At 46.0% G+C, this 21,077-nt stretch overlaps 1 long non-coding RNA gene across 1 annotated transcript in view; it reads right to left on the bottom strand.

Moving 5' to 3' along the window:
* Positions 1-530: 530 nt before the first annotated feature.
* LOC146395715 (uncharacterized) overlaps positions 531-21,077 on the bottom strand; it is a 46,227-nt gene continuing 25,680 nt past the window's right edge. Inside the window, exons 3-6 of the long non-coding RNA XR_014830833.1 lie at positions 18,088-18,196; positions 13,515-13,702; positions 6,958-7,072; positions 531-2,639 (exon numbers count right to left, since the gene is read on the bottom strand). This is a non-coding gene — a long non-coding RNA (uncharacterized LOC146395715). The remainder of the gene's footprint in view (positions 2,640-6,957; positions 7,073-13,514; positions 13,703-18,087; positions 18,197-21,077) is intronic.

Here is a 21,077-nt window from a genome sequence, read left to right as displayed (position 1 = left end):
GCTGTGGACACAGAAGCCATTGTCGGCTGCGCAGGGTTCATCGTCATTGCCAAGAGGGAGAGGAGGGGGCAGACAGAGTCAATAAAAATAATTCCACTTGGGTCGGCAGAGGGGGGGCTGCGAGCGCGCCCTGACGGCGCCTGGCTCCAGAAAATAACGCCGAGGGGCATCACTCCGCTCAGTAAAGTGGCTGAAAATCCGTTTCTGCGGGGTGGTCTCTTTGTTGTGGTTGTTAGAAAAGCCAGCACATAAACCCAAACCAGGGATACAATAAACCAGTAAATTAAACCAAAAAAAAAAAAATGTTGACAAGGACCTGCTACCATAAATGTGGGGGTGGAGGGGGGTCTCCAAGATGGTGAGTAATCTCCCCCACCAGATCCCACACGTGGTGGTTCTGTGTCCTTTGACTTTTTTTTCTTTTTTCTTTTTTTTTTTGGTCCCACTCATGGAATCCAGAAGTTCTGGGGCTGGGAACTGAACCGGTGCCACAGCTGAATCAAGAGCCAGAGCAGTGATAAGGCTGGATCCTTAACCCACTGAATGCTTTTACTTATTTTTCATCATATGCTGGAGGTGACTTTTGATAAATAACTGTAATTGTGCATAGTAACAGTCTTGCCCACAGATGACATGATTTTACATGGAGCAAACCCCAAAGATTCCACAAAAAGAAACGATCAGAACCAATAAATGAATCCAGTGAAGTTGCAGAATATAAAATCAACACACAAAATCAGCTGCAGTTCTATACACTGACGCCGAACAATCCAAAAGGGAAATGTTTTAAAATTCCATTTACAATAGTATCCAAGCAAATCAAATACTTAGGAATAAACCTAAAGGAGCAGACAAAAGATGTACATTGAAAACTACCAATCACTGCTGAAAGAAATTAAAGGCATGCTTTTTCATGGCTTAAAAGACTTACTATTAAGGTGTTAGTACTACTCAAAATGAGCTGCAGTTTCAGTACAATCCTGTCAAGATCTTAGCAGAATGAAAAAAAAAAACCTATTCTTAAATTTCAAACAGAATTTCAAGGGACCCTCAGCAGCCAAAACAATCTTGAAAAACAAGAACAAAATTGGATGTCTCACACATTCGGATTTCAAAAATTATTACAAAGCTATAGTAATCAAAACAGTGTGGCATCAACACAGGCATATAGATCAACATAACAGAATAGAGAGCCCAGAAATAAGCCCTCGTGTATAAAGTCAAATGATTTTCAACAAGGATGTCAAAGTATTCAATTAGAAAGTAACCGTATTTTCAAGGAATGGTGTTGGGAAAACTGGATATCCACATGCAGAGGATGAATGAAATTAGAACTTTATCTTACACCAGACACAAAAATTAACTCATAGCAAATCAGAGACTGCAATGCAAGGCAACAACTATAACATTCTTAAGAGAAAAGTTAGGGGAAAAGTTTCATAATATTAGACTTGGCAGTGATTTCTTGGGTATGACACCAGAAGTACAAGTAACAGAAGAAAAAAATAAATAAATTAGACTTCTCTCGGTGTTGCAACAAGTTACCCCCAACTTAGTGCCTTAACTTAACAACATGAATTTATTATCTTGCAGTTCAGCAGGTTTGAAATCAAGCACAGGTCTCAGCGGGTATGATGCAAGGCACCGGTAGGACTGTACTCTCCCCTAGAAGATCTGGGGAAAAATCCATCTCCTCGTCTTGCCTTTTTCAGCTCAAGTATCATCCACATTCCTTGGCTCCCGGCCTCTTCTTCTGTGGTCTAAGCCAGCAATGGCCAGCCAAGGCCTCCCATGATGTCACTCTAACTTGCTTGTCAGCACATCTTTTTTCTGCCTTCTCTTCCACTTTGAAGGACTCCTGTGATTATGTTGGACCCACCTGGATAATTCAGAATAATCCCCACCTCAGGGTCATCTGATGAACAAAACCTTCATTCCATCTGCAGGCTTTACTCTCCTTTACCATGTACCAAATATATTTGTGGGTCCCAATATTAGGATGTACCCCTTTTCCGGTGGGCCATACTTCTTACCACAGTCTTGGCAGCATGTGCAAAACTTACTGGGTAGGTGAGTTTGAAGTTGAGGAAAGTCAGAGAGAATCCATAGGTTTCATCAAATTTTCAAAGGAGTTAGTGGCTCAAAGCCAAGGTTAGAACCACTGTTTGAACAACTGTCCACACACCGGCAGCATCAGAGTCTCTACAACTTTTTGTATTCATCATCAAACACTTATCATCCATCAAATATCACTTGCCAATGTGGATCAGTGTCTGACTTTTTCCCATCTTCCAGTGGCACAGACAAGGCTTCATTTTTTCCCAGATGAAGGATCATTGTCATTGTACCACCTACCTCATGTTTTTTTAGAACTTTCAGTAATTACTAAGATTAAAAACAAAATAAAACAAACACACAAAAACCCACTATACATATCGGGTTTTACTTGGCTTTGAAACCAGAAACTTGTTGACTGAGGAGCAATCCTTGCCCTGTTTTTACATCGTCACTGTGTGCTTGTCATGAGCTGTCCATACACCCTAGACTTATTTATAAAATGCAGAATGCTTGCCTCGAGACAGCCATGGGGAGTAATTGGGAATGGAACATGCTAGTTTTGACGATTCTCTGGGTAAATCCTGCAGTGGGCAGAAACAATAGAATGCTATTTTTCACCTCACCGTCAATCTTCCATCAACATCTTATCGACTCAAAGATAAGACAAATCGCATAAAAGTTGAATGCATTAAGAATTTCTTGACTAAAAGGCTATTGTATTATCTACATCAGGTGACCTGCACAAAGCCTATTTAATGGAGAAGTTACGGATAGAAGTGGCATTGTATTGGGCAGATGCGAAATTTTGCCCAAAATACTACTCAGTGCCAAAACCCTCACTCACAGACTCAGACTAGTGGAAACAGGAGGAAGTTTAGAGATGAACAAAGTGGGTGCCCTCACAGTTTATGACTGTGCAGGTTGAGCCACAGAGAGCCCAACAATTGTCCCAGACTCAAAGGAAATGACACGTCTTGGTCCTTTCAGGTCGACAGTCTTGGCGTTTAGCTTCGTCTACGTCCCTGTCGTGAGGATTTTATCAGTAACTTCCTTTCAGCATCTCGACTTATCTGGTTTTGTTGTTAGCCACATATGCCACATTCAAGTCAATGGAGGTGGGGGAAGTCAGAAAAAAATGGCCCCATTGAAGATGTACTTTGGGGGAGCCTGGATCTTAGAGTCTCATTCATGACATTGGTGCATAACCTCGTTCTTCATTCCCATTGATAACTCAGGTTAAGGGAAGGAAAGGGAATCAGCGCCCCCCCCCCCCCCCCCGCCACGAGGCAGGATACAAATATCCAACCGTGATGGGACCCATGAGCCCTGCAATTGGGAAAACAAAGCCGTCGTTGGTCATTATAGCCAAAGATGATGAGCAAGAAGGCTATTGTTGGGCTTTTGAAGTTTTAGGGGGAACGTTTACGTGCTTAAGATAATCAGCCTCTGCCTCTGCAGCCCTTGGTGGTTCTCCTCCCGCCATCAAAGGAGACCCCCGGGACCGATGGTTGGCCGCCCCCATAATGAGGCCCTTCATCCAAGAGCAGCTGTCGCCTCACCTGTTTCCCAGCCCATGGAAGGCTGGAGAAATTCTCCAATTTAGCAGGCAAACTTAAGTCATTATTAGAAATGACAGGGAAACCTGATGAAATTGTCCCTTCAATTGGAAAACAAAATTGCAATCAGACGGACATGGTTTCCTCGTGGTCGGACCATGCCGATGCCAGCCGAGACACGGGCAAATGTATTTAAAAGTCATAACGGAGCATTACCATGCGATCTCCTTTCACGGGCCCTTATTAATATAAAACTTCAATTTGCATGTAAATGTGGTCAACTTTCATATCATCAAAATACATGAGGCCTGGGAAAGTAATGAATTGAAGTTGGATGCAGCAATTACTGACGTTTATAAAGAATTTTAAAGAGGTCAGTCTCGCCTTGGCTGAGAAAATGAGGAAATCAACAGGGAATATTGTCAATATAGCAACCGGGGGCGTCGGAGCCAGTCCCAGGTGCTGGGAGCAGAATGATGATGAATAGAGAAGGATGACAGCGCCTCTCACCCCGAAGGGCTGGGCCAGGCCCCGGCCAGCGCGCTGCCGCGTGAAAGCTCCTTGCTGGGTCCTCTCCCGAGCCGCCTTGCGGGGTGATCCTGGGGATAAAGCAGCACGTGTGGACGCGGGAGAGCCGCGTGGAGGGCTTAATTGGGCTCGCTCTCCTTTCAGCTCTCTTCGGGAGCTGATGTGGGGTTTAACCTTACTCCCCACCGCCGACACTCCAGGGCTGCGGGAATTTTAATAAGGCCCTCGTGTGATGGCTCCACTAAGCATTGACTTAGTGGCTAAATTGACTGAACTGCCTTAGTGTGCAATTTAGACGTTGCCTGATTTAAAAAGAAAAAAGAAAAGCAAAGAAACAGGGAATAGTTGGCTGGGCTGCCCCTTTTGTACATCCATAACCATGTGCAGGGATTTGGGGACTTTTCCTTGCCTGTTGGTATAAACAAGTTTATAGGCATCACGCTTTTATTTTTTATTTTTAATTTTTTTGCTTTTTAGGGCTGCACCCGAGGCATATGGAGGTTCCCAGGGTAGGGGTCCAAGTGGAGCCACAGCCGTAGCAACGCCAGGTCCAAGTCACATCTGCGACCTACACCACAGCTCACGGCAACGCCAGATTCTTAACCCACTGAGTGAGGCCAGGGATCGAACCCTCATCCTCATAGATTCTAGTCAGATTTGGTAGCTGCTGAGCTATAGTGGGAGCTCCCAGGCAACATACTTTTTTTTTTCATTTTTTTAATTACTCAAATGAATTTATCACATCTGTAGTTGTATAATGATCATAATAATCTGATTTCACAGGATTTCCATCCCATAGCCCAAGCACATCCCCCCAAAGACAGACATATAGATCAGTGGAACAGGATAGAAAGCCCAGAATTAAACCCATGCACTTACAGCCAACTCATCTATGACAAAGGAAGCAAGACTACACAATGGAGAAAGGACAGCTTGTTCAATAAGTGGTGCTGGGAAAACTGGACAGCCACATGGAAAAGAATGAAATTAGAACACTCCTAACACCATACACAAAAAGAAACTCCAAATGGATGAAAGACCTAGATATAAGACCAGACACTATAAAACTCCTAGAGGAAAACATAGGCCAAACACTCTCTGACATAAACCACAGCAACATCTTCTCAGATCCACCTATCAGAGTATTGACAATAAAAACAAAAATAAACAAATGGGACTTAATCAAACTTCAAAGTTTCTGCACAGCAAAGGAAACCCTAAACAACACAAAAAGACAACCCACAGAATGGGAGGAAATCTTTGCAAATGAATCGACTGACAAGGGATTAATCTCCAAAATTTATAAACACCTTCTGCAGCTCCATACAAAAAAAAACAACCCCATCCAAAAATGGGCAGAAGATCTAAACAGACAGTTCTCCAAAGAAGACATACAGATGGCCAAAAAACACATGAAAAGATGTTCAGCGTCATTCATTATTAGAGAGATGCAGATCAAAACCTCTCTGAGGTAGCACCTTATACAAGCCAGAATGGCCATCATCCAAAAGTCTACAAACAATAAGGGTGTGGAGAAAAAGGAACCCTAGGACACTGTTGGTGGGATTGTAAATTGGTGCAACCACTGTGGAAAGCAGTATGGAGATTCCTCAGAAAACTAAACATAGAACTGCCATTGGATCCAGCAATCCCACTCCTGGACATCTATCCAGAGAAAACCACGACTCGCAAAGACACATGTACTCCAATGTTCATTGCAGCACTATTTGCAATAGCGAAGACATGGAAACAACCTAAATGTTCATAGACAGAGGAGTGGATCCAGAAGATGTGGTACATATACACAATGGAATATTACTCAGTCATCAAAAAAAAAAAAAAAACGAAATACCAGCATTTTTAGCAACATGGATGGACCTAGAAACTATCATGCTAAGTGAAGTCAGCCATACAATGAGACACCAACATCAAATGCTTTCACTGACATGTGGAATCTGAAAAAAGGACAGACAGAACTTCTTTGCAGAACAGATGCTGACTCACAGACAATGAAAAACTTATGGTCTCCAGAGGAGACAGTTTGCCAGGCAACATACTTTTAAACACACCTAGAAAAATCAATGCCAAGAAAGCCTAGCCCTCTAATTTTGGAGTGTTTTATTGCACGTAAAGCAGGGCTGGGGTATCTCCTTGGCAGGTGCCAGCCCTATGTATGCAGTGTGACAGGACTGATCAGAGCCTCTCAAGGTTTCCAAGAAGGACAGAGATCATGTGGCCTCTTTCAGAGCAGAGGCAGGCGCGGGCACCTGGTGGATACACGGTTTTGGTGGGCGCACAGAGGCAGTGGTGTCGCAGCCCTTCACCTGTTCTTGGCAGAGCTCACTTTGCAGATCTTCTCTGTTCTACAATTGAAGAGGCATCTACACACCCATGGTCGAGGCAGACTGCACAGATCTTTAGGAAATCAGTGTGTGTACCGGATGCCTTTACAACGCTTGGCTCAAGGGAACTCCTGTGTCCAGCCCATCCTACGCTCAGTTTGCTGGTCTCCCATTGGGCAGGCATGGTCTCTCTTGCATCAAACTCCTCACTTGATAGGAGTTGTCTCCATGCCATTTGTTAAAATTTTGGGTTTTTATTATCTCTTCCTTCCTGAGAGTGTAAGTAGGACGCCCAGCTGCCCTTAGAGCTGCACATTTACACACATTTGTACGACGTGTGCATCTGCCATCACTGAAACCTAGAGTCCAGATACAATTGCCACCAACGTTAGGAGCTGGCAAGCCTGTGAATACACGTGCCCATTTATCATGACCAAATAACCCCCGTTTACCCCTTTAACCATGGGTAGTACCTTAAATCCTTAGAAGAAGGCTCTTTCCTTCCAGTTTATAGGTGAAGTTCCTCTCTCCCAAGAGCGTCCGCAAATGGATGAAGTCAGGGATTGACGCCTTTCGATGCATGTGTCCCTAAGAACGAGCATTTCCCTAAGGCTTTAACATTAAATATATATGCTTTCCACAGTGTTATCTCACTTACGAGCTATAGCTTAATGCATTTTATGTTATTTATTTTTACAGACGTATAAGTGATGCCTAACTGTCTAAGTTTAAGGTGTGCAGTGTGTTGGTTTCATATGTTTATATGTTGCAGTATAATTACCGCTGCGTGTTTGCTAACACCTCCACCATGTCGCGTAATTATCCTTTCTTTTTTGTGGTGAGAACAATTGCAATCTGGCCTCTTGGCTGCTTTGAAGTTTCTAATGCAGTGCCGTTGAATGTAATCACTACGTTGTGCATTAGCTCTCTAGAAGTAGCTGAGAGTTTATATCCTGAAATATTACCTTCCCACTTTCCCCAGCCTCTGGTAACCACCATTCTATGGGTTTAGCTCTTTTGGATTCCAACTATTAGTGAAATCATACAGTATTTGTCTGTCTTTATCTGAATTATCGCTGGGTGTAATACCCTCAAGGCCAATCTATACTTTTGCAGATGGCGAAATTTCATTCTTTTTTATAGCTGAGTAGTAGTCCTGTGTGTGTGTGTGTGTGTGTGTGTGTGTGGTAGTTCTATTTTTAGTTTTTTTTGTATTGTTATTTTTATTAATAGAACATTAGTGTTGAGCAATGAGTAATCAATACAAATTGAGAATAAATTAGCATGTATTTATATGATAAAATACTGCAGTCATTGAAAAAATTCTACTCTTTGAGACTAAAAGTATAAAGGGAAGAGAACATGCGGCAAGGCATATGTTAAGTAATTAAGCAAGACATGAAATTTTTATATTATATAATTACAATTTGGTAAGTTTTTGTAGGGAATTCCTGAAAGGAAATATCTCTAGTTGGTTACAAGATAATCAATTCTCTTCCTTATTTTCAGTATTTTCAAATGTTATATGTTGAACATATATTACTTTACAATCAAGAAAAAAATAAATAACAAGGATGAATCTCAATACTGTTTTCCATAGTGGCGGCACCAGTTTAAATTCCCACCAAGAGTGGGTTATTAATTTATTTTTTGTATTTTGAGTCTTATGATCTGTTTGGATATTAACTCCATTGTCTGTCATATCATTTGCAAATATTTTGTCCCCTTCAGTGAGTTGTCCTTTCATTTTGTTGATGTTTTTCTTTGCTGTACAAAAGCTTTTAAGTTTAATTAGGTCCCATTTGTTTATTTTTGCTTTTGTTTCCTTTGCCTTAGGCAACAGATCCCCCCCAAAAAAAAATTGCTAGAAATTATATCAGAGTGTTTTGCCTATGTTTTCGTCTAAGAGTTTTAATGTTTCCAGTCTTACATTTAAGTCTTTAGTCCCTTTTGAATTTTTTGGTTGGTGTATGATGTGAGAAAACATTCTAATTTTGTCTTTTACATGCAGCTGTCCAGTTTTCCCAGCACCACGTACTGAAGACATTGTCTTCTCTCCATTTTATATTCTTTCCTCCTTCATCACAGATTAATTGTCCACAAGTGTGTAGGCTTAATTCTGGGCTTGCTGTCTTGTTCCATTTATCTATGTGTCTGCTTTTGTGCCAGTACCATACTGTTCTGATGACTATAACTTTGTAATGTAATCCAAAGTCAGGGGGCATGATTCCTCCAGCTCTCTTCTTTCTCAAAGATTATCTTGATTATTCAGGGTCTTTTTTGTGTTTTCATACAAATTTTAAAATTCTTTGTTCTAGTTCTGTGAAAAATGACATGACATTTTGATGGGTATTGTATTGAGTCCATAGATTGCCTGGGATAGTGTGGTCATTTAAACAATAATAATTCTTCCAATCCATGATCATTGTATAGCTTTCCATCTGTTTGTGTTGTCTTCAGTTTCTCTCATCAGTGTCTTATAGATATCTGAGTATAGGTCTTTTACTTCCTGAGGTAGGTTTATTTCTAGGGATTTTATTCTTTTCGATGCACTTGTAAATGGGATTATTTCCTTAATGTCTCTTTCTTATAGTTTCTGATAATTTGTTGTTAATGTATAGAAATGCAACACATTTTTGTATATTAATTTTGTATCCTTCAACTTCATTAAATTTATTGATGTGCTCTTTTTTGGTAGTATCTTTGGGATTTTCTATGTTTAGAATCAGGTCATCTGTAAACAATAACATTTTCACTCTTTCCTTTCCAATTTGGATTCCTTTTATTTATTTTACTTCTCTGATTGTTGTGGCTAGAACTTCCAATAATACCTTGAATAAATGTCACAAGAGTAGGAAAACTTGTCTTATTCCTGATCTTACTTTTTTTTTTCCTTTGGCTGTGCTTGCAGCATGCAGGTGTAGTGCTGGCTAACTGGTGGGTGGAGTAGGGTTTCAAAAGGTCCTGGGACTGGTTCCTGTCCACCAGTGGCTGAAGTCACTGGGTCTAGTGCTGGTCCACTGATGAGTAGAGATATATCCTGGGGTCTTGCTTGAGGGACCAAGGGTCCCAGACCTGGGTTGGACCACTCATGGATGGTATCAGTTCCAGGCACAGCTGTCTATAGGATCCAGGGTGTCCCAAAGTTTGTGTTGGCCTGCTGGTGGGTAGGACAGGTCCTGCCACCACAGACGCTGGGACTATGGCTATGCTGGGCTATTGTCTGCCCACTGGTGGGTGAGCCTGGTCCACAGGCCAGAGCAGACTGGCTGGTGGGCAGCACTGGGTCTCGGGTCTCTGGCTACAAGGCCCTGGGTTTCCCAGGTCTAGTGCCTGTGCACTGTGTGGGTCCAGGTCCTGGGTCCTCTTGTGGGCAGGGCTCAGGGGGTCGTAGGGCAGCCTGTCTGCTGGTGGGTGGGGCTGTGTCAGTTAGCTGCTTGGCCAGGCTGGTGTACACAGGCTGGGCTGGACCCTGAGGCTAATAAGCTGGGGGAAGAATTCCACCATGGCCCTTGCTAGCACCAGTATCCATGTGGTAAAATAAGCTCCTGAGATGAGCTGACACTGGTATCTGTGCCCTGGGGTCAGCCCCAGTGGCCTCCTGCCTCTCTCAGGAAAGGCTCCACAATCAGCATGTGGGTCCAACCCAGGATTCTATCAAATTAATGCTTCTTCCCTGGGTCTCAGAGCAGGCGAGATTTTTTGGGCACTCTTTAAGAGTAGCATCTCTATTTCCTACAACCCTGTGGGTCTCCCCAAAATAAGCCACAATGGCCTTCAAAGCCAATGTTCTTGGGGCTTCTCCTTGCAAGACCACCAGGCTGGGGAGCCTGATGTGGGGCTCAGACCCCTGCTCCTTGGGGAGACACTCTGCAATGCAATTATTCTCCATTAGTGGGTACCCCTCAAAGGGGGTGTGGGTCTCTCGGGACTCCACCCCTCATGGTTCCTTCTTTATATCTTTGGTTGTAGAAGGAAGGTATTTCCTGGCAGGTTCTAGTATTTTTCATCAAGACTTATTCTGTAGATAGTTGTCATTTTGATGTGGGCGGAGGCGAGCTCAGGGTCTTTCTACTCTGCCGTCCTGGAATGCTCTCTTCTTGTCTTCTTCGTAATAGTCATCTAGCAGTGGAGACCACATAAGCGCCTCACTGTTCTTGCTCATCTCCCTGCCCCTGCCCAACCCGGCCCCACCTCAGATTTTCTGACAGTCAGAAATCCATCCCTTGCTTGAATACAATAAATTTAATTTTAAAATGTAGAAACTTCAATTAAACATAAATTTAAAAGTTTAAAACCATAGAAAATGCCTTCCTTCCTTAAGCTGTGTGATGTTTTCTGCTTCTTTTTTTTTTCTTTTTAGAGCAGCACCTGCAGCATATTGAAAGTTCCCAGGCTAGGGGTCTAATTAGAGCTGCAGCTTCCAGCCTACACCACAGGCACAGCAACACCAGATCCAAGCCGTATCTGCAGCCTACAGTGTAGCTTGTGGCAACACCAGACCCTTAGCCCACTGAGCAAGGCCAGGGATCAAACCCACATCCTCATGGGTACTAGTTGGGTTCTTAACCTGCTGAGCCACATTGGGAACTTCTACTGCTTTTCTTGTTTGGCCAACTTATCCCTGCTGAGAGCCAGAGTGTATGATTCAGGAGTCATAAGATCATTTTTGCACCACAGAAGAATTCATGCCTGATATTTAAAGCTCAATCAGGAGAGAAAATACAGGAAAATCTAATCATTGGGAGAATCAGATTGATCTGGAAGATCACTGGGTTTCTGTAATTCTTTGTGTTTTTTTTTTGCTTTTCTAAAAAACTCAATTGTTAGTACTACCAACTCAAATAAATCACTCGCTCAGCTGTACTGTTATAAGAAAGTGAAAAATCTATTCTGCTTAAAATCATTCCTTACATTTTTGAATCATGCACAGTTCCACTTTAAAACATTGTCTCTGTCACCTAGTATTTCACCTTTTATTTCTTAATGGTGTCTCTAGGCTCCAGTGCTTCTATGGCACAGAAAGCACTGTGTTTTCCATGTACCAGGAAGAAGCCAGCCTCTTTCAGTTTATAGCTGTTTCACAGCAGGAGATGAAGACGCCACAGCTGGATATTTTTTGATGTTTCTGTTAGGTACACAGCACAAACTATACCCTGAAACTGGTTAAAATGTCTTGCTCCTAACTCTATATTAATCAGGTCAGCAAGTTCTGCCTCACGTGCAGACCTCATGCCGCCCAAAGAGCCCCCTTGCTCTGGGACCTCTAGGAAATAACCAAGGCTGTGCCCAGTCCTTGAAAAAAATAAGTGTAAACTCAACTCTTATTTTTTATTGAGTGGCTAAATCACCAAAATTTGTTTCAAGCCAAACTGAGCTTTGGCACATAATCTGCCACTGGATTCTAGAGCTGAGGATGGGAAATAAGACGTTTCACCCATTGTTTTTCAGGACTTCATCATTCAAGTCCATGTAAATACACGGTTGAAGAATCGTGTCTGCTCTAGGACAGTCCCTGGAAATACTTGCTGCATCGCCTACTGGGACTTGAGTAACTGAGGTTTTATTGTGATCATCGTCCTACACCAATTTCCTGGTTTCTTCTCCTTCTACCTCCTTTATCACAAATGTATGTTAGTTCTTATTCCGTGAGGGTCAAGGGTCAGCAGACCTGCCCTGAGTTCTAGCTTCAAGGATGAGACCCCCAATGAGTAGGTGAAACAGAAAGCTAAGTCTGTTGCAGAAGCAGGTGCGCCAGGCCACTGGGGCACATGGCCCCTAAGCAAAGCGGACTGTTGTCTTCATAGTGTGGGGCTCAGAGGTTGGTGCATTAACAGAGGCTGCAGGAAGGGGCTCCTTCAGCGATGTAACTGGCGCTCAGAAGTGAGTTTACTGGAGGGAGGCTCTTCTGGTGGACTGACTTCCACGAGTAAGAAGGTGCTACTGGTGGTTTGGCTTTTGGAAGCAAATGTACTGGTACCAATGCATCAGTGCCTGATGACAGGGGTTTAATGAGAGTCTGGGGAACGTTAGTGGGACTGTGTATCCGGGGTTGCCGGCCCTCTGTTCAATGCACTACAAAGGCACATCTTTTCCCTGGACGTGTATCTTTAGCCTCTCTTTTCCCTCAGCCAACACTACAGGAGAGTCTATCAACAAAATGTCTGGGAGTTCCCGTCGTGGCTCAGCAAAAACAAATCTGACGAGCATCCGTGAGGATGTGGGTTCAATCCCTGGCCTTGCTCAGTGGGTTAAGGAGCTGGCATTGCCATGAGCTGTGGTGTAGGTTGCAGAAACAGCTCAGATCCCATGGTGCTGTGGCTGTGGTGTAGTCTGGCACCTGCAGCTCACCACTAGCCTGGGAACTTCCATATGCCTCAGGTACGGCCCTAAAAAGACAAAAAAAAAAAAAAAAAAAAAAAAAAGAAAAAAGAAAGAAAGAAAGAAAGAAAAGAAAAGAAAAAGAAAGAAATGTCCAAATCTCCCCCGTTTTTTTTTTTTTTTCTTGAAGATGATATTCCATTTGAAATAGTGTAGGTTTCAGTTTATGCGCCCATCAGCCTAATTTTACTGTTTTGGTCTTTGAATCATCTGTGGAATTATCTGTTAGAACAGTAGCTATGCCAAAGTATTCATGAGACATTAAAATACTGCAAGTATTGTAATGAAAGTGAGGAGTTTCCATTGTGGCTCAGTGGTTAATGAACCCCACTAGCATCCATGAGGTCGCAGGTTCCATCGCTGGCCTTGCTCAGTGGGTTCAGGACCCGACGTTGCCTTGAGCTGTGCTGTAGGTCGCAGAGGCGGCTCAGATCTTGAGTTGCTGTGGCTGTGGTGTAGGCCGACAGCTACAGCTCCAATTCGACCGTGAGCCTAGAAACTACCATATGCCATGGGTGCCATCCTAAAAGGACAAAAGTTAAAAAAAAGTAGTTAAAGGAAGAGGAAGTTTTGGTGTTAATCCTGGTACAGCATGAAGGGGTAGCAATGGCTTAAATTACACTTGGCCAAGAGAAAGTCCAAGACTGACCTATTATCCGTGACTACTTGGGCTGAAGAGCGTAACGCAGTTTGCTGAGCCGGCATGAAAGGTGCGTTTCTGAGGACCATCTGGCGCTGTGCCTCTCTTAGCGGTAGGGCCATTCTGCCCAGGGCCGGTCCTCTGATCACACACCCAGGTCGTCTCTACACTCAGGGTCTCCTGCATCTCTAGATACTCTGTGTAGGGAGACAAAGTCCACTGAGGGTATCAGAGAGCCTTACACTTGCACAGATCCATTAGCCCCACAGACAATGTCCAAGATTTCTCTCTGTTGTGCTGGCAGGTGCCAGAAAGTCGGGGGGTAGAGTGAGGTGGTGCCTCTCCTATAAAGGCTAAATCTAAGCAGCTTATTGACAGTTGTCAGGGGCACATGAGAGGTTAGAACAGAAGCAAATGTACCTGTTAAAGATGAAAAAAGTAGCCCCCAAATGCAGAAAAGATTGTGCAAAGGGGGGTAAGATCACCAGTGATTTCCAGAGACTCTGGGCACTGTCATTGCCACGGTCTTGGAAGGAAAGGCCATGGGAGACCAGCCACCTCCTGTTTCTATTTCCGCTGTAGCGGCCACAAACTTGGTGCCTTACAGCAGCGTTGACGTTATTCTCTTAGCGTTCTGGAGTCGGAAGCGCAAGGTGAAACTCTAGGCATCGGCTGGGCTGCTTTCCTTTCCGGAGGCTGTTTCTTTTCCAACTTGCAGACGTGCCCACTGTCTTCGTCAGCTCGGGCAGCTACAGCCACACACCACAGATGGGGTGGCTTATAAACTGCAGCACTGTATTGCCCACACTCCTGGGGGCTGGAGTCCAGGGTCAGGATGCCAGCAGGGCCGGGAGAGGGTCGTCTGGGTTGCAGACTTCTTGTCTTTCACCTGGTAGAAGGGGCAGGGGGGCTCTGTGGGGTCTTGTTTGTAAGAGCTCTCATCCCATTCATGGAGGGAGTCATCTCCTAACCTAACACCTCCCAAAGCCCCGCCTCCCAACTCCATCCCCCTTGGGACTTAGGATTTCTACATATAAGTGGGGGGGGGGTACCCATGTTCAGACCACAGCCACGTTCCTTGGCTCAAGGCCACTTCCATCTTCAAAGGCAGCAAGTCCATCGTTCCAGCCTCCCCTTGTGTCCCATCTCCTCTGAACTGACTCTCCCGCCTCCCTCTTTCACCCGCAAGGACCCCTGTGACTATGCAGCCCACTCAGATACCCTGGGTACCAGGGGGGTGGATGAGCAACCTTAATCCCTCTTCCCTCATGACACAACACAGTCACATTTCCAGGGGGCCTATGCAGACGTCTTTGGGGGCCGGTGTTCCGCCTACCATCCAGTGAGGTGGACTCCCACTTCCTAACTGACCGACCTCTACATCTGCAGGGGTCAGAGAGATAAAGGCCTCAAAGACATCCCAGTTCACTGCTGTGAAGAAGGCTGAGGTCTTTGGGACCATTCTATGGAATCGTAGGGATTTTTGTTAGTAAGGTAAAGGAAAATGTGAACGTGAGGTTATTACACATTATCGATATCTTAATTGCACTTTGGTTTCAGAATCATCCCTTTACCTCTAGGCTAGGCACCCATCTCCACGCATAAGACAAAGCAGCTGCTAAGCCGGATAAGTGGGTATCGCCATGACCATGAGGGAGCGGGGCAGGGGTGGCTCTAAGACTCCACAAGACCCAGCAGGGACAGAATCACTGTCCTAGATCACCGGGGACCCCTCTGTCTAGTACAGGGCTCGGCACATGGCAGGAGCTCAGCATATCGGTTGACTAAACCAAGGTGCGTCAGCTGGGGCAGCGTGACGGATTCGATACTAACTCTGTGACTACAGGCAAGTTATTGGCCTCTCTGGGCCGGTTTCTCATCTAAAAACTGGGAATAATGAGTGAGTATTTGTACCTGTAATGAGCTACCCAGGCAAAGTTCTTGGTGTGATGGGAACAGCCAGGGCCGTGTGTTCTAACTGTCCTCCGTGTAGACGTCAGACCCTGGAGGACAGTTGGGGGGGATGTTTTCAGTCCCTGCTCCAGCCTCAGCCTCGAGGCCAATGTCAATACATTGTACACAACCCACAGACACTCGTGGGAGGACTAGCGCTGCAGATGATTGAGACATGCTCATTTCTCTAGGATTAAAGAATTCCCCAACCGATGTCCTCATTTACAAAGAGCCCCATTTTTCAAGGGGAAAGCTAGGTTTATCCTCTACAAATCTGAGACCTCATTATTTGCTCAATAAAAATAATGTTGGCCTCATTTTGCCTTATGCGCCTCGTAGCGTCTATAAAGGCGGTGGATATTGTCCCTGAAATAAGGTTGTATTTTACAAATGAAAACTAGCACATGCTCCTATGCCTTCTATTCCTACAATGTGGATTTGCACCACAACGGTTAGCTGTGTCTTCAGAATATTAGTTTATTTGCAGCCCTTCCCTAATGACCGGACTTCATCTCTCGAACACTCATTATTCCACAAACAGAAGAGTGTTAACGACCAGCGTGGTCCAGACCCTGCGGCTGGTTAACATCTGGGGTGATGCTACCTGGGCCTCCAGATGCGTGGCAGTAAAGCTGCAGACATGGCCATGAAGAGCCTCCTTACGACCGGGCTGTGCTCAGGCCAGTTAATGTTGTCAGGTTAACTTCCTAGCCCTTCCTTCGTGCTATTTCTCTCTGTGTCTAGAACATTGCAGAAACTTGCTCACTGTGGTCCAGGTCCAGCGCTCCCTAAACCGAGACATGGTCACGCGATGCACGAAGAACGCAAAGACAGCTCCCTGGAAGACACTCATTAAGGAGACGGGGATTCCTGTGCCTCCTGGGGCGACCAGGCATCTGTGGGTGTCTGCGGCCACAGGCGCGTCATGTGCGTTTCCTTGCTGTGGCGGGCCGTTAACAGGGCTTGACCACACCGGCTGGTTGTGATCAGGGTGAGCGTGCTGAGAAGGTGCTGTTTTTGTTCAACATGTAGTAACTAGTGAGACTTCAAGCTTTTGAGCACAGCTTATAAGATCAGGGGTTCTGTCTTTGTTGCGATGAGTCATTAGTCATTGTAATTGTGTGCATTCAGTTTTTGAAATCATTCTTTTAGTAAAGAGCCATTAATTACCCAGGTTCCAGCGGCTGTGCAAGTAATCGAATATTTGGTAGTAACGCAACAGGCAGACGCTGCCCCCAGGAAATTTGGATTCTAGTGAGAGAGACGGAGAACTGGCCTATGAAGCAGCCAGCCCAGATAGAGAGATGAGCTTTGTGATGAGCGTGGAGGACGACACGGCCAGGGTGGAAGACAGTCCAGGAGAGCAGCTCCAGGGCTAGGCTGGGGCTCGCTGCCCAGCTGGAGAAGGGGTGAAAGAGGGAGGTGGTGGTGGTGGACACGGCAGGAGGATGCTGCGGTGGGCCAGGGGCACAGGGGATCGCAGTGGAAACTGCAGAGGTGGGCCAGGGCCACTCCCCCAGGGCTCTGCTGGGCACAGCAGAGAGCTGGACTTCAGCAAAAATGCACAGGGCAGTCCAGCTTCTCCCCGCCCTGGCCCGCCTCCTCCCTGCTCACGGATGCAGCCCCAGCTCATCCTGCTTCACCCCCACGACTCCACCAGCCCGCGTCCCAAGGATGCTTATGACTTGTGGGCATCTCTAGCGTCACCGTTTCCCCTCTTCCTAGATGAGGACCACTCCTAAACAGGTGATTCTCACGCCTCCGCAGCTTCAGGCACGGGGCGCAGAGCAGGTGTGCGACGCCGCAGTCCTCATCCCCCATCTCGCATCCACACTCTCAGCGTGTTCCTGGGGAGCCCCCCGGCGCTCACCCGGATTAAACCCGCAGGTGAGGGGCGCACGTCCATGCAGGGAGAGCACTTCCCATGAACTCGGGCACAGCTCACAAAGGCCACACTGAGAGGAAGCATGTTCCCTCGGACCAGTGGCCTCCGGGTTCTGGCCGCCGGCCTGCAGACAACGTTCAGCTTCCCGGTGGATGACGAGGGTGGCTCGGGACGGGGTCGGGTAGACCATTTAGCTAAGACTGGGAGCTAATGAGACCGGGATACAAACCCCGGCCCCTGTGGCCAATTAACTCTGAGCAAAGAGGAAAACTCTATTCCCTGGTCGAAAGCTCCCCTGTTCAACGCAGTTAGCTGTTCAGCAACTGTGCGCTATTGACCCCAACGGGATCGGAGGGAAGAAGAGCAGGGAGATTCAGTGCCTGACAACGTCTCTGCTCGGGAGAGCGGCTGACAGCACAGGAGCCCTGTCTGTCGCTGTTTCCAATAACAGATGGCAATCTCCCCACCTGGTGATAAATACCTTGGTCCTTTTGGTCCAGGTATGTCCGTGAGAAGTGGCTTTGGAGACGGTGTTTCTAAACCTTTGGTTTTGTCGAGCCCCAGATGGCACGGCTTTGCCAGCACCCCACCATGTAGATGGGGGCTTTGGGATGAAACCTCACTTTTACCCACCTGTCATTGAGCAGAATCACGTTACTCTTGGCTTTGGAAGGAACCCCAAGGGTCACACCCCTCCACGAACCCGTCCAAGCTTAATTCGCCTGGAAGAGGCAGGTGCCCTACCTGTTGCGGGACCAGGGAGTCTCTCCCATCCCGGGGAGACTGGTTAGAAAGCTCTGCCTGATGTCAGGAATGAACACATCACGGATGCGTGGGTGTCCTTTGGATCCATCTACAAATGGAAACAAATTTTCATTTCATAAAAGCCGCCCTAGGATGCCTCTACAGCGCCCTTTTCCCAGGTCACAAGCTTTCCAAAACCCCATGTCCCCCCACTTCCAGAAACACACCAGACACAGAAGAACACAGTCCTTGGTTCTGAGGGGGTCCGTATTTTCTTCCCACAGAGGCAGTCTACAGAGAGTCTCCGTGCAGGTGGACCCCGTGGGAGGGCTGCAGAGCCCTCTCGGGTACCGCGCTTCTGTCTGAGTGTGTAATCACCATACACAGGGCACGAATCATGATAGGATTCCCAGTGATGCAAAAGTGGGGCTCATGACCTAACTCCCCAGCACCCCCCAGACATCCAGGAACATGCCTGAGGTTTTCACCGCATAGTGACCACAGGTCAGCTTGGGGTTAATCGCTCCTGGGACTCAAGCTTCAAGACATGTTTTCCATGAAAATTCACACGACGGTTGAATGTTCTAAACCAGCAGATTTACAACCATGTGTGTTCGTGAGTATATATGCTTTATAGCCACCTATACAATTTTCAGTAAATTTTGCTAATATATTGATAATAGTCCACAAATTTAAAGCAAGCAAATTACCCCTAAGATTTTAAGGGGCATAAGAATTACTAGGAGGACTTGTTAGAATTCAGTATTTCCTAGTACCAGCCCTACAGATTTTATTTATTAATTCTAGGGCAGGGACTAGAAATCAGAATGTGTAGCCAGGTCATTATTTGAATCTGTACTTAGTTGTCTTGCAAACCAGCTTTCACAGGGGGCTCCACGATTCAGGTTCATGCTTTTTTTTTTTTTTTTTCCTAATTGCTAAAAATTTTGCTCAATCATCAGCTTTAAAAAATTAACAGACCAACCTAGTCTCCATGAAGAGGCGGGTTCAATCCCTGGCCTTGCTCAGTGGGTTAAGGATCCAGCATTGCCACATGCTGAAGTGTAGGTTGCAGGTGCGGCTGAGATCCTGCATTGCTGTGGCTGTGGCTGTGGCGTAGGCCTCAGTTGCAGCTCTGGTTCAATCCCTAGCCCAGGAACTTCCATAATGCTCTAAAAAGAAAAACGCAATTAACAGACTGGATCAAGAAATCCTAAAATGATTGTGTTTCCCCCAAATGTTCCCAAATTCTGCATCTCAGGATGGAAACTAAGTCATAATTTCTGGTATAAGAAACTGAGGTAGGTACGCTTTCTTGGGTGTCCTGAGAACTGCCAGCTGTGTATGGAGACCCCCTGGGTTTCCAGGTTAGCTGCGTGGTATTCGGTAAGGACCAGTTCCCCACCTGAGACTTGAATTAGAGCTGAGTGGTCTTGAAGCAAAGAGCCAGGCTCGGTCACCGTGATGGGCATCCTGCAGAGAGATCGGCCAGAGTCCCAAGTCCCTGCAGACCTCAGAGCCACTCCAGCCAGACCAGGCTCAGTCCACCCAGAGAGATGTGGGGTCAGGGGTCTCTCCTTCTGCTGAGCATTTTGTCTACAACACACACACCCACGTAGACCTGGGAAGGATCAGGGCCCCAGCGTCCCTTTCTGGTGCTGGAAGCCTGCCAGACCTCCCTGTACCCATCCCTCCTGCTTACCCGTCCGAAGCCCCCTTCCTGCAGAGCCCCGCACCTCCAAAGGTACGTCTTCCTAAGCCAGACACAAGCTGCACCATGCTTCCCTTTCTCAAGAAAAAGGACGACCTCTGCCTCCTTTCACAACCGACGGAGGCCACTGCAGTGTCTCACAAGGACACCTTGTTGCAAGGTGTTTTGTGGTCCCCAAACCCACCCAGAGAAGCCACACACCTTGAAGATGCCCCTCCCTAAAACGGGCACAGCGGCACATGCGTCCTCTCTGTCCAGACTCTGAAACTTTGGAAGACACACCATAAGCATTGTCATCACTCGGCCCCAATTCTTGGCAAAATATGGAGCTTTCCATAAATATCTTTGGATGGACTGAGCAATAGGCCATCCCTCACTTTCTCATGGAAGCCTATAAAATTACACGAGATGCAGACGTAATAATCACAGCCCCTGTCCCGGCCCCACCTGTGCCACGTCTGTCAACCCCCTCTGGCCCTTGACTCCTCTCCCAGGATTTTCCCGGACACTCCCCAGAGGGACTGAGAGTTCCTCAGAGAAAGATACATTTCTCTCTTCCTCTTAGGTCAGCACATTTCCCCCCCGCATGGGGCGCGGCACGCTTATCCCCTCCTAAGACCTTAAGATGTACTGGTGTCCCCATCCCTCTGGAATGGATCTTCAGTGCCAGACATTCAAACGAGAAGCAAGAGTCAACTGATCTCGGGCCAAGAATTTATCCTTCATGAATAGGGAGAAATAAGGCAAACAATTATGGAATTAGTTAGAAAGGGACTTATTTTTATAATAAAGGCACTCAAGTTGCAGGTATTCTTAGCTGTGACGGAGTAAGCCCAGGATTTGCCGTTTCCTCGCTGGCAGTGAATGGACACAGAGTGACGGTCCCCTGCAGCTCACAGAAAGGATGTCATCTGACCCTGTCCACCCTCTCCCTGTGTGTCGGGGTGGGGGGGGCACCATCGGTGGAGCAGAATAGATGGCGTTGCCGTAGAAGCTGGAAGACCTAGACTTTGTGAACAGTAGCTATTTACTGAATGAACAAATAAAAACGTTTAAGCTACATAAATACCACTTCAAATCCTCTTCGTTTGTTCATACCAATCATTCAAAATAAAGTATTTGGCATTTGTCCAAGTCACTTCAAAGCATTGCTTTTTTAACAGACTAAAATATGAAAGTGTTTATGCTAATTCTGGAGATGCACACATCAATCTATTTCTCGGGACTCCGGGATACAGAACATTAAATGATCACACCTGGGTCTCGCACAAAGGTGGAT

This window comes from Sus scrofa, chromosome 16 (assembly GCF_054392235.1).
Source record: "Sus scrofa isolate SSC_HxYL_T2T_F1_AM1 chromosome 16, Sscrofa_HxYL_maternal_Yorkshire_Landrace_v2.0, whole genome shotgun sequence".
NCBI classification, from domain to species: domain Eukaryota; kingdom Metazoa; phylum Chordata; class Mammalia; order Artiodactyla; family Suidae; genus Sus; species Sus scrofa.
This window is presented reverse-complemented; position numbering and strand designations above follow the sequence as displayed.